At 38.1% G+C, this 15,613-nt stretch overlaps 1 long non-coding RNA gene and 1 pseudogene across 1 annotated transcript; both read right to left on the bottom strand.

Moving 5' to 3' along the window:
* Positions 1-2,132: 2,132 nt before the first annotated feature.
* Positions 2,133-4,747, bottom strand: LOC141281355 (uncharacterized). The gene is made up of 3 exons (XR_012335643.1): positions 4,493-4,747; positions 3,498-3,555; positions 2,133-3,128 (listed from the first exon to the last, which is right to left on the bottom strand). It is a non-coding gene; the product is annotated as an uncharacterized lncRNA (long non-coding RNA).
* Positions 4,748-10,665: 5,918 nt separating this feature from the next.
* LOC141281336 (uncharacterized) lies at positions 10,666-15,372 on the bottom strand (annotated as a pseudogene).
* Positions 15,373-15,613: the final 241 nt, after the last annotated feature.

Below are 15,613 nucleotides of genomic sequence, written 5' to 3'. Positions count from 1 at the left end.
TATATTTTCTATTTAATTTTCAATTTGGCAAAATAGTAATTTCAGTAAAAGCAGATTTTTCAAATAATAGGCTACTTTTTATATTTAATTAATTCAAAAATATTATTTTGACTGTTGTGGACGCGCTCTTCCTGGAACAACGTGCTGAAAATAACAAATACCAATAAATTCACACCAATTTGTAATAAAATAGTGTTTTCATCGTTATTATTAGCTGTGCATTGTTGTTTGAGGTGTTTCCGTTAAATAGATACCAATAAACTGAAGCATTGCTAGCGCTTTATTTAACGCAAAGAAACGTATCCTGACCTAGATGATATTAATCAGATATATACAAAATAAACATAACATTATAAATTATATCTCCACAAAATTAAGAGAATGCACAAGTGAATTCGAACTAAGTTATTAGGGGTGTGCAAAAAAAAAATCGATTCACATTTGAATTGCGATTCAAGCTCAGAATCGATTCATAGATTCCAAAAATCAATTCATACATTGTTTTTGTAATGCCGTGTTACTATTGTCCTGAAATGAGTTTATCTCAGTATTCCCATAGATGGCGCTGCGTCGTATTCACTCTGACGCCCACACACTCTTGTCACAGTGTTTCCCACACATTGCTGCTGCAGCACTGCCCAGTTATATTAACAAGTGCCCAAGTATATCTGGCATCAAATTTTGTCTTTTTTGTTTTTCCTTGATGATGACACTCTTAAATAATGACATTTTGTGTGCGACATGATGAGTTCGGTATGCGCAGAGCCGGATTAACGCAAAGGCAAACTAGGCACGTGCCTAGGGCCCGATTGGCGGGATGCGGCCCAGACAGATTTTTTACAAATGTCCATTTACATTTACATTTTACATTTAGTCATTTAGCAGACGCTTTTTTCCAAAGCGACTTACAAGTGAGGTAAACAATAGAAGCAATTATGGCAACATAAGACAGCAATACATAAGTGCACTGGAAATAGTCTCATCAAGTCCAACACAATATACATAGCCAAGGGTATGTTAGTAGTTTTTTTTTTTTTTTTTTTTTTAGATAAAGAGGAAGGTAGATAGAGAAAGAGATAAAGAGAAGGGTAACTAAATAAAGATAGTAAATCTGTAATTAGGAAGTTAGGTAATGGTGGAAGAGATGGGTTTTTAGCCGAGTCTTAAAGACAGCTACAGTGTCAGCTGATCGTGTCACGACCGGCAGATCATTCCACAGTTGTGGGACAGTTCCTGAGAAGGTACGCGTTAGTGTTTTCTCAATCTACAACGTCGCTGTCGGGCGGAAAACTCGTATGTCCAAAATTTGTCAATTTCATATTTTTTCACAAATCGATGCTATTGGTCAGTCCCCACGTGGGTCTGTTACTTTTACAATTTATTAACCAATCTAAAGTCCTGAAAAAGCTTGAGCGCAAACCTCTTAACTCCATTGGACATTTCAACTGTCTGAGAAACCTCGTAACTCCACCTCTTCTTCACTCCGCGGGAGAGCTTCGCTGCATATTTCTCTTCAAGATTGAGAATCGCAACGAAATCCTCGTCGAGCAACACGTCCACTGAGGTAAATGTCCTCAAAACACTGGTTATTTATGTTTCAGTTATATGAATTATATAATAACAGTTTTTATATTATGTATAACAGTTTTATCTCGATGGTAGTGCTAAAGTCTAATGTATCGTTTCTGAGGCTGCTAGATTTTTCTTTTTGTGTGCTTACCATCATTTATCAAAATATCTTATTTTGTGTTTATCAAAATAAAATAAACTTATACAGGTTTAGAACAACATAAGGGTGAGTAAATGATGACAGAATTTTCATTTTTGGTTGAATCCCTTTAACAGAAATACAGCAGAAATGTTTAAAATTCACTCTTATTATGTTTACATCTAATAATGCATTCATTCGTGCTTGATTGATACATGGTTACACATTGTTTCTTTCATGGACTACGGACCCCCTAAAGTACATTTGGCCACCCCCTGGCCTGAAATCGCTGATACAACCTTTAAAGTATATAATTAAGAATGTTTTTGGCATTTATTTGAGATACATTATGGTTTTTATTAATCAACACTCTAAAAATGGTTGGGTTAAAAACAACCCAATTGGCAACCCAGCGCTGGGTAAATATTGGACAGAACACATGCTGGGTTAAAGTAACCCAACACGTTGGGTAACACATTTTAACCCAGCAGGTTGGGTTGTTGAAAAAACCCAACATGTAGTCATTTTAACCATTTATGAGATTAATATTCTGGGTTTGGGTTATTCTTGCTGGGTTATTTTTATCATGTGCTTTATTGTAAATCAAGACCATTGTGAACACCAAATAAATGTTTATTTGACTTCAAAATAACTACAAACTCTTAAATTTTTACAGTTGGCAGTTGCAAAATCATTTAAAGGACTGCTTACTGACATCAAGTATAAATATATTTATTAAATATCAGAAATTATGCACATTGAAGTAACAATGTAACAGGTTGAATCAATTTGTTTGAATTTAAGACGGAATTTGTATATAAGTTAATATATAAATGAAATACTGAAATGTACATAAACAACACTGCAGCAGTGTAAGAAAATAAACAATGTAATTGTTAAATTAAAAGTAAAATCATTTACAGATGTGTAAAGTTTTTTACAGACCAGATGTTCCAAGTTTCAGAGTATGGAATGTATTTGACTAAAAATACTTCATTTATTAAAGTTACTCCTCACGAACAAAGATGTACAAAGGAACCGAACAGCAGAGGATTCATCCATTTGGAAAATGACAGACTACAGGACTTCCCATGTCTACATTGTGCACATTGCCTGGGGTATTTATTTTCAAGCACGTAAAATGCCTTTAAACCATAGACTGTAAAAAAATATGAAAGTAGTGTCCGTGACGTCACCCATTGGTTTGTGAAGAGCATTTTTGAAGCTTAAAGTAGGCGGTGCGTGCCGTCGCCATCTTGGCCGAATTGCAGTTTAAGTCACTTCCGTATTGGCTCCATCAGAGAGACTGATAGAGAAAAAAGATTGAGAGATCTGTTGCATGTTTCCCATGGCCAGGAAATAAAGGAAAGGATTTCGAGGATTCTGTCCAGAGAAGAACTTCCACCACATTTGTTGCAATCTACAAAAGAGGAAAAAACTTTTAGTGGTCTGAACTAAATGATCAGATTTAAGTGTTTAGAAAACCATGTGGGCCAAGGGAATTATACATTCTATAAAAATTATAAGACTTTCTTTTGCATCCCTGGCCGCATTACCACCACGTGTGAGATTTTTTTCCCAAAAATGCAATGGCCTGTCATCGGTTTGCATAAGACTTTGGTGTTACACTCCTTTAATTGTTGTGCCAACAACAAAGGCTGCAAACAACACAGACTGACAAATAGGATGATCTGACTATAAAGAATAAAGTGCTGCAGAATAAAATGCAGCAGATAATTAAGACATTCCCAATACATTTTAAATAGGAGTTATTAAATGTTATACTTACTGGCTGTATGAAGTCCTTGCTACCTCATTAATGGATGGACATAAAAACTCTGCACACTCTAGAAAAAAAGAATGGGAAAACAACATCACATCTGATCTCTGCTAAAAACATAACATCTCTGATACAGTATCAGCCACAGATAAGAGGGTTGGTCAATATAAACTTGAAATCACAGGAGACAACCCAAGAATATTATAAAATTAATATAAAATAGTAACTAAATACGACGCAATAACACATCTTCATTCATATAACATATATAAATGTTTGTTAAACTGTACACGCAGCCTCCGTCTTGGTGACAAATACGTTTATGTTTTCAAGTTCATGTCCAAACACTTAAATTATTGTTTCATTTTAAAAGAGAGGACCAAGCAATATACATATTAGACACCGGTTCTTGGAAATGCTGTTTCGTTTTCATTTATCGACGAGTTACCTGCCGTACCGACGGTGAAATGAATGTGCTGCTTGTCCCTGCCTCTCAGTGACAGAGTAGACGCCAGCTCCGCAATTCTCCGCCGCCGGTTAAGTTAACTTGTGCTCGCGCCTCGCGGTCTGTCTTTCCATATCGAATGACAAGAAAGCAACTCGTTTGTCATCAAATTTAATGTAATAGTGTCGCTATTGCTAAGCTGGGAAAACTATGCGCGTGTGTGACACAAAAAGCCGAATTGGGGTTGCGGAGGTCGACTCGGTACCGGTTTTGACTCGCTTTGTTAAAGGCTTACAGAAATTGTCATGAGTTAACGTAATCAACCGTATGATGGGGATTTTGTAACATCGATTTTATTAATTTTATTAGTATGCCATATTAAACATCTTAGAACGATTATTCGAGTCAATTTGTGTAAATGGCGATCTGAGGTAACAGTCGTCATTCCTCTAAATTACACCCGTCGTCTTAGTCTGTATAAATTAACACGTTGCTGTCTCGCAAAATGTTATAATCTTGTTTATATTCATGAAATGTTCACAAAAACATATAAACTTACCTTGAAACAACTGCTTCCAGTGACTCTGTCCTTTCACAACGACCGTTGCTGAGCACATTCAAACATCAAAGGCGCGAAGCACGTGAGTCTCTTCAAACAACCCAGCATAATAACCCAGCAGTTTTAACCCAACAACCAGAAAACTGAAACTACCCAAAAAGTGTTTAAAATGTTAAAAAATAACCCAGCAAAACAACCCAACAGACTCAACCCAGCATTTTGGGTTAAAAAATAACCCAGCCATTTTTAGAGTGAAGCAACAGAAAGTAATCGTTAGATTAATCGTCCAATTAGTCATAAGATTAGTCGACTAATCGGAAAAATAGTTGCCTGATTAATCGTTTAATAAATAGTCGTTTACCACAGCTCTAGCAAAAAGAAAGAAAACCACTAGTTTAGATTACCTGTTACTGGTTGCAGACACACATAAACATCAAAAATAGGGCTTTTGTGAAATCATACCTTGCTGTTGAGTACAATATCCATCTTTTCCTTTAATGATGCATGTGGTTGGAGGGATGGCTTCAAAAAACCCATTAATCACACATTCCCTATTGTGGAGTGGCTGTTTTTTTGTGACGTAATACATCCAAGTCCCCACAGAACCACTCCTCAGGTAAACACTCTCTGCACCTAGGGAGAAATAAATAATACATTATTTCAGGTGAATAACTCATCTAGGGTAGGATACACTAAACCAAAGCTATTTAAGATTTAGTTGGATTCTAGGTTTGATATTAATACATGTGGGTCTTAATACATGATGCAACTACAGAAGAGTAAAGTTTTAAATAGGAAAAATATTGAAACTTTGTTTATTTTTGAGGGTGATGCTAATGGTCTAATCAGATTCAATGGATTGTGCTAAGCTATGCTAAAAGTGGTACCGCCAGACCCGGAGATCAGCTGAATGGATTCCTAAACTGTAAAAATCAAATGTTTAACTCTAGGGGAGCTGGAAAATGAGCATATTTTCAAAAAAAGTGTAGTGTCCCTTTAAAGTTTAATATTATGAAAGACCAACCTAATAACAGCAGGCTCATTGCAATGACAACACAATGGATGACCAACAGCCTCTTTTGCAACAAAGCAGTTAAGGTGGTATGGTCTTGCTTCTTTCCAACGCTCCGAGGCTTTCTGCTGCCGAAAAGACCATGATAATGCAGGGTTTATATGAGGCTCAGTAGTAGGACATGATGTCAAAATATCAGAGAGCTTCCTCATGTTTTTCTCTGTTCAAAATATAAAATAAAGTTGTAAGAGACCATTTAGATTAGGACTAATTAAAGGTCAACTGATCAATATTTAGAATAAACACAACATTTCATCATTCAGTATCGAACTGGCCCAAAGCTTTACTAAATTGTGTTCTTAATTCATGTACTGCACAAAGATTTTTCGTTAACTACTTTAATTATATATGTATTTTAGATTTAAACTTTAATTATCAATGCGATTTACCAAATTCCTCATGAGGATTTAGTTTTGCTGAGGGTAGAGTAAGTGGAATCTCCACACTGGACGACAGGAAGCACTCAACCGGAGGGCATGTGACTGTAAAACAGTACACAGAACACGTTAGGCTATCACTGCATACATTATCTTTTTCAACCTATATACAGAACTGTTTAGGAAATCAGATGTTTTTCTGTTTAGCATTTTGTAAAGACATTACCAAGTACTTGGCACAATAGTATATACAGTGCCTTGCGAAAGTATTCAGCCCCCTTGAACTTTTCAAACTTTTGCCAAATTTTAGGCTTCAAACATAAAGATATAAAACTGTAATTTTTTGTGAAGAATCAACAACAAGTGGGACACAATCATGAAGTGGAACGAAATTTATTGGATATTTCAAACTTTTTTAACAAATAAAAAAAACTGAAAAATTGTGTGTGCAAAATTATTCAGCCCCCTTAAGTTAATACTTTTTAGCGCCACCTTTTGCTGCACTTACAGCTGTAAGTCGCTTGGGGTATGTCTCTATCAGTTTTGCACATTGAGAGACTGAAATTTTTGCCCATTCCTCCTTGCAAAACAGCTCCAGCTCAGTGAGGTTGGATGGAGAGCGTTTGTAAACCGCAGTTTTCAGTTCTTTCCACAGATTTTCGATTGGATTCAGGTCTGGACTTTGACTTGGCCATTCTAACATCTGGATATGTTTATTTGTGAACCTTTCCATTGTAGATTTTGCTTTGTTTTGGTTCATGGTCTTGTTGGAAGACAAATCTCCATCTGACTCCATCTGGTTTTCTTCAAGAATGGTCCTGTATTTGGCTCCATCCAACTTCCCATCAATTTTAACCATCTTCCCTGTCCGTGCTGAAGAAAAGCAGGCCCAAACCATGATGCTGCCACCACCATGTTTGACAGTGGGAATGGTGTGTTCAGGGTGATGAGCTGTGTTGCTTTTACACCAAACATAACGTTCGATTATGGTTTCATCTGTCCAGAGCACCTTTTTCCACATGTTTGGTGTGTCTCCCAGGTGGCTTGTTACACTTTTTATGGATATCTTTAAGAAATGGCTTTCTTCTTGCCACTCTTCCATAAAGTCCAGATTTGACTGATTGTTGCCCTATGGACAGACTCTCCCACCTCAGCTGTAGATCTCTGCAGTTCATCCAGAGTGATCATGGGACTCTTGGCTGCATCTCTGATCAGTCTTCTCCTTGTTTGAGCTGAAAGTTTAGACGGACGGACGGGTCTTTGTAGATTTGAAGTGGTTTGATACTAATTCCATGTCAGTGTTATCGCTTGCACAGTGCTCCTTGGGATGTTTAAAACTTGGGAAATCTTTTTGTATCCAAATCCGGCTTTAAACTTCTCCACGACAGTATCTCGGACCTGCCTGGTGTGTTCCTTGTTCTTCATGATGCTCTCTGCGCTTTAAACTGACCTCTGAGTCTATCACAGAGCAGGTGCATTTATACGGAGACTTGATTACACACAGGTGGATTCTATTTACCATCATTAGTTATTTAAGTCAACATTGGGTCATTCAGAGATCCTCACTGAACATATGGAGAGAGTTTGCTGCACTGAAAGTAATGGGGCTGAATAATTTTGCACGCCCAATTTTTCAGTTTTTTATTTGTGAAAAAGTTTGAAATATCCAATAAATTTCGTTCCACTTTATGATTGTGTCCCACTTGTTGTTGATTCTTCACAAAAATTACAGTTGTATATCTTTGTTTGAAACCTGAAATGTTGCAAAAGGTCGAAAAGTTCAAGGGGGCCGAATACTTTTGCAAGGCACTGTACTTAGGTGGTATACTCTATTATGTGTGTTTTGTCATATTGAAAATGTTTTAAACTGTTAATACTCTTATTACAATGTTATCCTGCAATTTGATTTGGTCCACCATGTAACTTCCTACAAATCTGAAATAATTCAGATATAGCCTGTAGCTGAGGCTTGGCGTCGCCCTCCTTGCCTCCCCCTCGGCCAACAAAGATCCTTTTAGAGGTCTGTGGAGGGTCTCTTCTAGGGCATAAACGTTTCCTCTCCACGGCTGCTCTCTGTGTGTTGAAGTGAATATTTCTTGTAAGATTAATAAAGGTACAGGACGTAAAAAACATGCAACAACTAAAAGGAAACACAGCATAGTGTAAGTATTGTAATGAGCCTTTGCATAGATTCTCCAAGTCTCTGAAACTCAGGGGATGAAACCCCTCTTTTCCAAAATATATTACCTTATTTACATATTATGCAATATACCGTATTCAATTTTCAGCACTCATCCCTTTTCCGCATTTATCATTTATTAATTTAAGTTGCCCCCCATCCATTATGTTCAAGTATAAAGTAACAGGTATCTAAAAACTCTAACCTTGGCTTGAGCTAGAATGTGGTCATGTTTCAGCTCAAGAGCCATGCGCCTCCCCTCTTGGTAGTGGGGATCCTGTGAGTCAGGGGTATATTTGGTGGCCATTGCAAAGCAGACAAAGACAGAAAGACAAACAAACAGTTGGACAGACAGCTACAACAGATGCTGCAAGAGATAAACAGAAAATAATAGAGATAGACAGACAGAGAGATAGTGTAAATTAGCTTTGTTAATATAAGGCTTAAATAGTGTACCCCAATAGAGGGGATTCCTATCTTACAAATATTATAAGACAAATATTAAAACTTTAGAGTATATTAAGTGCACACAATAACTCAATGACCACGTTATCTTACCATAAAGATTTATAACTTAAACAAGGTTAACGTTAGCTTAGTGGGACGTATTCGTTGCTCTAACACGTAGACTTCCCTTGCGAAAATTTACCTTTAGGCTTATTCGACTTCCTGCGGCGCCGCTAGAACTGACAGGCTGATGACGTTAAAGGGACACAAGGCAGCATTTTTATGTTAATAAATCATCTTCGTAAGTCGGTATATGGTTAAATGACTCATTACATGACGAATGAAGACTCTCTCGCCCGCCCCTACCGTCTGTAGGAAGAATACCCCACTTGCAAGCTCGCTGTATCCGACCCGGTGTCCTTCAGTCTCGTATAGTCTTAGATATAGAACGCATTTACTCCCAGACACCAGGGGGAGCTAGTAGAGAAATAATACTCAGACTTGCCTTGTGTGCCTTTAAAGTGCCGCGAAAGCGAGACGAAATTAAACTTTGTATGATTACTGGAATCGTTCTCGCGGTACTTTGACGTCATCCGGCTGTCGGCTTGCAGCGCCACATGAAATCGAACAAGCCTAGTATTTTACTACGGTTAAAAACATGGTTACTGTAGTAAAACCATAGATACCACAAAATAACTATGGTTTTGAAAAAAAATACTGTAGTAAAACCATTTTGCTAATAATCAATACACAAAAAACCTTGGTTACTACACTTTTACCACAAAAACACGCTCAATTTGGTCTAGGGGTATGGCAATGTCAGTCTAATGCCAAAGAAATACGTAAATTATAACATTTAAACAAAACGTAAACTTCACTTGTAAGCACCGTGATTAATGACTAACCTGACTGTGATTTGCGAGCAATGGGAATCGCTGCCAATTACGAGTACCGAAGAAGAAATCAGCCAATAGCAAAGAGGCTCGGACTCCATAGCAACGGAGGCAGATGACTCGATGATTCTGGGCAATGCAGACGTCCGAAACTGATTTTTTTTTTACAAAGTAGAAAAAAATCATAATTGATGGCCATAACACCGTATGGTTGAATTATCAAGCACACGTTAGATGTGTTGAGAAAACATGTAGTTTTAGCTGGTGCCTTCACCATAGTAGCGGTCGAAAAGGCTCATGGGTACTGTAGTATTTACTCATATACTTGACGAATCAAATCACAGACAGAGGCGCAATTTAAAGGAGGACAGCTGCGCGATTCCTCAGAAAGTGGAAGTGCAAGAAAGATGTAAGTAATTAAACGCTGACTATTATACAACTGTTTAATGATTAGATTCACAGCCTTAAACTTGAAAACCCGACGCAACGTGCACGGCACAACGCTTCATCCACCGGTAGCGCGCGTGCACAGAGTTTAAATAAACCCATGTTCGTCTTTTGGTTGTAAACGGACAAATGCACATAACATTTGTGAATGTAGCTGTTTTAATGAGTATCATGGTAAACAACTGATTAAGTTATGTCTTAACCAAATGTAAAATTTTATTGCGTTCGGTCTAAAGCCTGCCTAATAAACAGTACACTTGTTGAAGTTATTAAAGTTAAACAAAAGAAGAGAAAATCACTCACTGGTCTTGACTGTAACTTCTGTAACTTTGTAAAAAAAAAAAGGATTATTCCATATTTACTTTTAAATAAATTACTTTTTTGCCAAAAAATCTTAGTGTTGAGCTCTTCTATTGAAGTAAGTTTAAGGTTAATTATGGAATTTAGATTTCCTGAACAACTTTTACTAAAATTACTGACAGTAAATCAAATCTTTGCATTATATCTTACAGCAGGTAAGCTCAAAGATGATTATTTGTTACACCTGACCTTGATAATAAACATGTGAATATTACCCAAAGCAAAATTCTTATGACAGACAGGAGGCTAATTGACCATTCTAAGGGACCAATATAGTAATTTCCTAAATATAAGCACCATGCATTGTTTTATTCACTGTGTTTTATGCAAACAAAAAACAAAACCATGTATTAACCTCATCTGTGTATTAACCTCCGTTTACTAACACATCATCATCATCATCGCCTGTCGTCTCGTTTGAGACATAGGCCACAAACAAAGTCTCTCCAGGCGTCTCGGTCCTTGGCCAGTCTTTCCAACTGTCCCCAATTGTGACCACTCTTTTTGGTGTCTGCCTCCAGCTCCCTTCTCCAGGTTATTCTGGGACGACCTCTTTTTCTCTTGCCTTGCGGATTCCAGGTAAGGGATTGTCTGGTGATGCTGGAGGCTGGCTTTCTGAGGGTGTGGCCAATCCATTTCCATCTGCGTTGACAGATTAATTCTTCAATGGGTTCCTGTTGAGTGCGTCGCCAGAGCTCTTCATTTGTGATGATATTGGGCCAGCGGATTCTGAGGATCTTTCCGAGACATGAATTGATAAATGTCTGTAGCTTTTTTAAGCCAGCTGCTGTTTTTCGCCATGTTTTTGCTCCATACATTAAGACAGGCTTCACAGTGGTGTTGAATAACCTGACTTTAGTCTTGAGGGTCAAGTTACTACAGGACCAGATCTTTTTCAATTGGTTGAAAGCAACTCTTGCCTTGCCAATTCTTGCTTTTATGTCAGCATCAGTCCCTCCTTGTATGTTGATGATGCTTCCGAGATAAGTGAAGCTTTCCACTTCCTCCAGAATCGCTCCCTCTAATGTTATAGGGGAAGTGCTTGATGTATTAACTTTTAGGACTTTGCTCTTTTCTCTATGTATGTTCAGGCCGATGCATGCAGAGTAATGTGCTACAGAGCTGGTTTTCTCTTGCATTTGTTGCTGTGTATGTGAGAGTAGGGCCAGGTCATCTGCGAAATCCAGGTCATCAAGCTGTTTCCATAGTGTCCACTGAATGCCATTTCTCTTCTGCTCTGTAGACATTTTCATGATCCAGTCAATGGCCAACAAGAATAAGAAGGGTGAGAGCAAACAGCCCTGTCTGACACCAGTCTGTACTCCAAAGGCCTCAGTTGTTTGTTGGCCATGAACAATTCTGCAGGATAGTCCTTCATAGGAGGCCTTGATTATATCTGTAAATTTTTGTGGTACCCCGTAGTGTCTTAACAGTTTCCACAAAGTATCTCTGTCGACACTATCAAAGGCCTTCTCGTAATCTATGAAGTTGATGTATAGTGATGAGTTCCACTCCAGAGATTGTTCCACAATAATTCGCAGTGTTGCAATCTGATCGGTGCAAGATCTATCTTTTCTGAAGCCTGCTTGTTGGTCTCTAAGTTGGGTGTCTATTGCCTCCCTCATTCTGTTTAGCAGTACTCTGCTAAATACTTTGCTTGGTATTGACAGCAGAGTTATTCCCCTGTAATTGGAGCAGGAACTTAGATCACCTTTCTTTGGGAGCTTAATGAGATGCCCTTCTTTCCATTCTAGTGGGATCTGTTCTTCCTCCCATATTTTCTTAAATAATTTGTGTAGCATCTCAGTGCTAGTTGTAGTGTCTGCTTTCAAGGCTTCTGATGGTATTCTGTCTGGGCCAGCTGCCTTACCTTTCTTCAGAGGTGTAAAAAGTACTCAAAAATTTTACTCAAGTGAAAGTACAAGTACTGAGTGTAAATTTTACTCAATTAAAAGTAAAAGTATCTGGCCAGGATTTTACTTGAGTAAAAGTAAAAAGTACCACATTAAAATTGTACTTGAGTATTAAAAAAGTAAAAGTAACCGGAAAAAGGAAAACGAGAGATTCATGTTTAAGCTTTCTCTAAAAACATGAAGTGAATGAACCACATAAAAGGTTTTATCCTTTACAACTGTTTGTATTTAATTGTATTTCATTATCAAACTATAAGACAACTACATAATTTCCAACATGATCTCACAAAGTTCAGTGGTATAGTCACAGAATTTTTTGCTCATTTATCCGTGTCATTGTCACGGATCTCCGCATTTTTCCCTGTCTGTCCCACGGACTTTCTTTTACGTGTCAGGTATTGATTACTCAATTGTTTTTCCTATTTTTAAACCATTTTCACGTGGGTTTGGGGTTAGATTTGGGGTTTGGGTTAGGATGTCATTTTAACTATTGGTTTATAATATTTTTTCCATACTTTTAAACAATTGTCGCCTGATGTTAGGGTTAGGAGTTGGGTTTGGATGTCATTTTATGTTACAGAAAGTTGTTCTAAACCCAAACCCACGGGAAAATGGTAAGAAAATAGGAAAAACAATTGAGTAACCAATACGTGAAACTGACTCAGAAAAGAAAGTCTGTGGTACAGACACAGAAAAATGCAGAGATCCGTGACAATGAATTTTAGTATGCAACATGCTACTCAAAATTGTAAAACCTCGAACTTAACTTAAATTTCAAGCTCTATCCAGCCGATGCAGGATAAGGTGTATTAGACCTTTTTCACACTGTAAGTCCAAATACCATTTTGGTGCATATCCAATAGGAATCCAATCACATTTAGAACGGTGAACAGCTAAAAACCACATGAAATCTGTTTTTCTAATCCGTTTCAGGCTACATCCAGAGTTGGTTTGAAATCCATTGCAGTCTTACCGTCCTGATCGCATTTGTGTAGCTTTTCGGTTACGTCATGCTGTCACATCACATAAAACATGTCAGACGTCGAGGCAGATTGTCATGCCAGTGCGACGTCATTGCCATAGAAACAGTGCAGATAATCCGGAAAACGGCTACAGGATGAACAGATCGGATCTGAACAGTTGTGAAACACAATGTGGACAGTGAGTCTGTCAAATTAGATATGCACCAAAATTTGGACTGACAGTGTGAACAAGGTATTTGTCTTGATAGAGAGGCAGCAAACAGCAGGAAACGTGTCACACTTCATGTGTTGTCGATTTCAAAGAAGCGAAAAAATCTTCATCATAAGATGAACTGTTGGCCAGTTCCTTAGTGTGGTCCAAAGGCTCCAGAATAATTTCAATTAAACTGACCATCAGAGCAATTCAATTGGTTTGACAGAGCAAGCAAAAATAGATCTCTAAAATTGAAGTACTTTTTGACTGTAAATAAAATTGTAAGGAGTAAAAAGTACTTTTTTCTTTAAAAAATGTAATTAAGTAAAAGTAAAAGTACAGATTTTTATTTGTACTCAAGTAAAGTAAAAATCCCCCAAAATAATACTTAAGTACAGTAATCAAGTAAAATTACTCAAGTACTTTACACCTCTGCCTTTCTTTAATTGTTTAATTGCTCTTTGTATCTCTTGTTTTGTAGGTGTGTTACAGTCTATTTCTAGATCTTGTTCCGCTGGTTCTATGTTGAAAGTGTGTTGTGGGGCAGGTCGATTAAGGAGTTCTTGGAAATGCTCTATCCATCATTTTTCCTGACCCTCTTTATCCGGTATTGATTGTCCATCTTTAGTTTTGACTGGTCTCTCTGGTTTGATGAATTTTCCAGACAGCTTTTGGATTGTGCTGTATAGTTCTCTTGTGTTTCCATGGTAAGCTGCTTCTTCTGCTTCGCTAGCTAATCCTTCTAGGTAGTTATTTTTATCTAATTTTATACTACGTTTAACTTCTTTATTTGCTTCTGTGTACTCTGCTACTGCCTTAGCCTTTTCAGTTCTAGTGCGGCTGTTGTTTAAAATTTCTTTCTTCTTTTTCCTATATTGGATTTTCTCCATGGTTTCAGCGGAAATCCATTCTTTGTGTGTTTGTTGCCAGGGGCCCAGCACTTCTTCGCATGTGGTTGTGAAGATCTCTTTGATGTCCTTCCAATTTTGGTCTATAGTTGCCTCTTCACCTAGATCTTGTAGTACCTGGAATTTGTTAGAGATGGTGATTTGGAATTCTTTTAGTTTGGACTCATTTTTCAAGAGGTTAGTGTTGAAACGTTGTCGCTTATTTCCCCCATTAGTCCAGTTCTTTTTCAGCTTAAGTTTTATTTTGGCAGTTAGTAGATGATGGTCTGATGCTACGTCTGCCCCTCTTTTAACCCTAACATCTTGGAGAGATCTTCTAAATTTTTTGCATATACATATATGGTCAATTTGGTTGGCCGTTGACATATCTGGTGAGATCCATGTCGCTTTGTGGATATTTTTATGCATGAAGAGGCTTCCTCCAATGACCAGTCCCTCTAAGGCACATAGATCAGCCAACCTTTCACCATTTTCGTTCATTTCTCCCAAGCCTTGTGTTCCCATGCATTCTTCATAGCCTTTGTTTTTGCTGCCTATTTTAGCATTAAGGTCACCCATTAGTACAATTATATTGCTCCTAGGACACTTTTGGACAATGGATCGCAGTCTGCTATAAAAAACTTCCTTGTCTTCTTCTTTACTGTCATTGGTAGGAGCATATACCTGTAGGATGTCGACCTTTACTTTCTGTTTCTTAGTCTTGAATCTTGCGGTAATTATGCGAGAGCCATGCGCTTCCCACCCTATGAGTGCATTCTGGGCTTTTCTGGAGAGCATTAGTGCTACTCCTTGGCTGTGTGGTGCATCTTCCTCCTCATGCCCTGAATATAATAGCAGCTCCCCTGTGTTGAGTTTTATCTGGCCTGAGCCTGTCCATCGAGACTCACTAATGCCTAAAATGTCCAGCTGGTACTTCTGCATTTCAGCAGCAACTTCGGAAGTTTTTCCAGTTTGGAACATGGTTCTTACGTTCCATGTTCCTATATTTGTGGTGGTCCTGGAGGAGAGGATGGTTGTCCGCCGGTTGGCTTCCAGTTGGTTTTGGCCACCCGACTTCATAAAGTCTCTTTTAGGAGACCCACCCTTTCCAAGATCCGAGGTTTCTTTTGATTTCTTTGTTTGTGCTTTTGTAACGAGTTTGTTTTTTAAATGGCTGGGTTGTTGGCCCTGCGCATAACCATCTGGGGGTGTGCCCCCCTCAGCTTTCTGGACCACTGCCAATTTTTTCGGGTTAGGTTCCCTAGCCTTTGTGGATCCATCCACTTCCTGCAAGGCAGCAGGTTCTGATTTTGGTCCACCCCGGGTATTTGATTTCCCCGGTACCTACCAATATCTGGTGGGCATTTCCC

The sequence above is a fragment of the Paramisgurnus dabryanus genome, chromosome 21 (genome assembly GCF_030506205.2).
Source record: "Paramisgurnus dabryanus chromosome 21, PD_genome_1.1, whole genome shotgun sequence".
NCBI lineage: Eukaryota > Metazoa > Chordata > Actinopteri > Cypriniformes > Cobitidae > Paramisgurnus > Paramisgurnus dabryanus.
The sequence above is the reverse complement of the archived record's forward strand: the minus strand, read 5'-3'. Positions and strand labels throughout refer to the sequence as shown.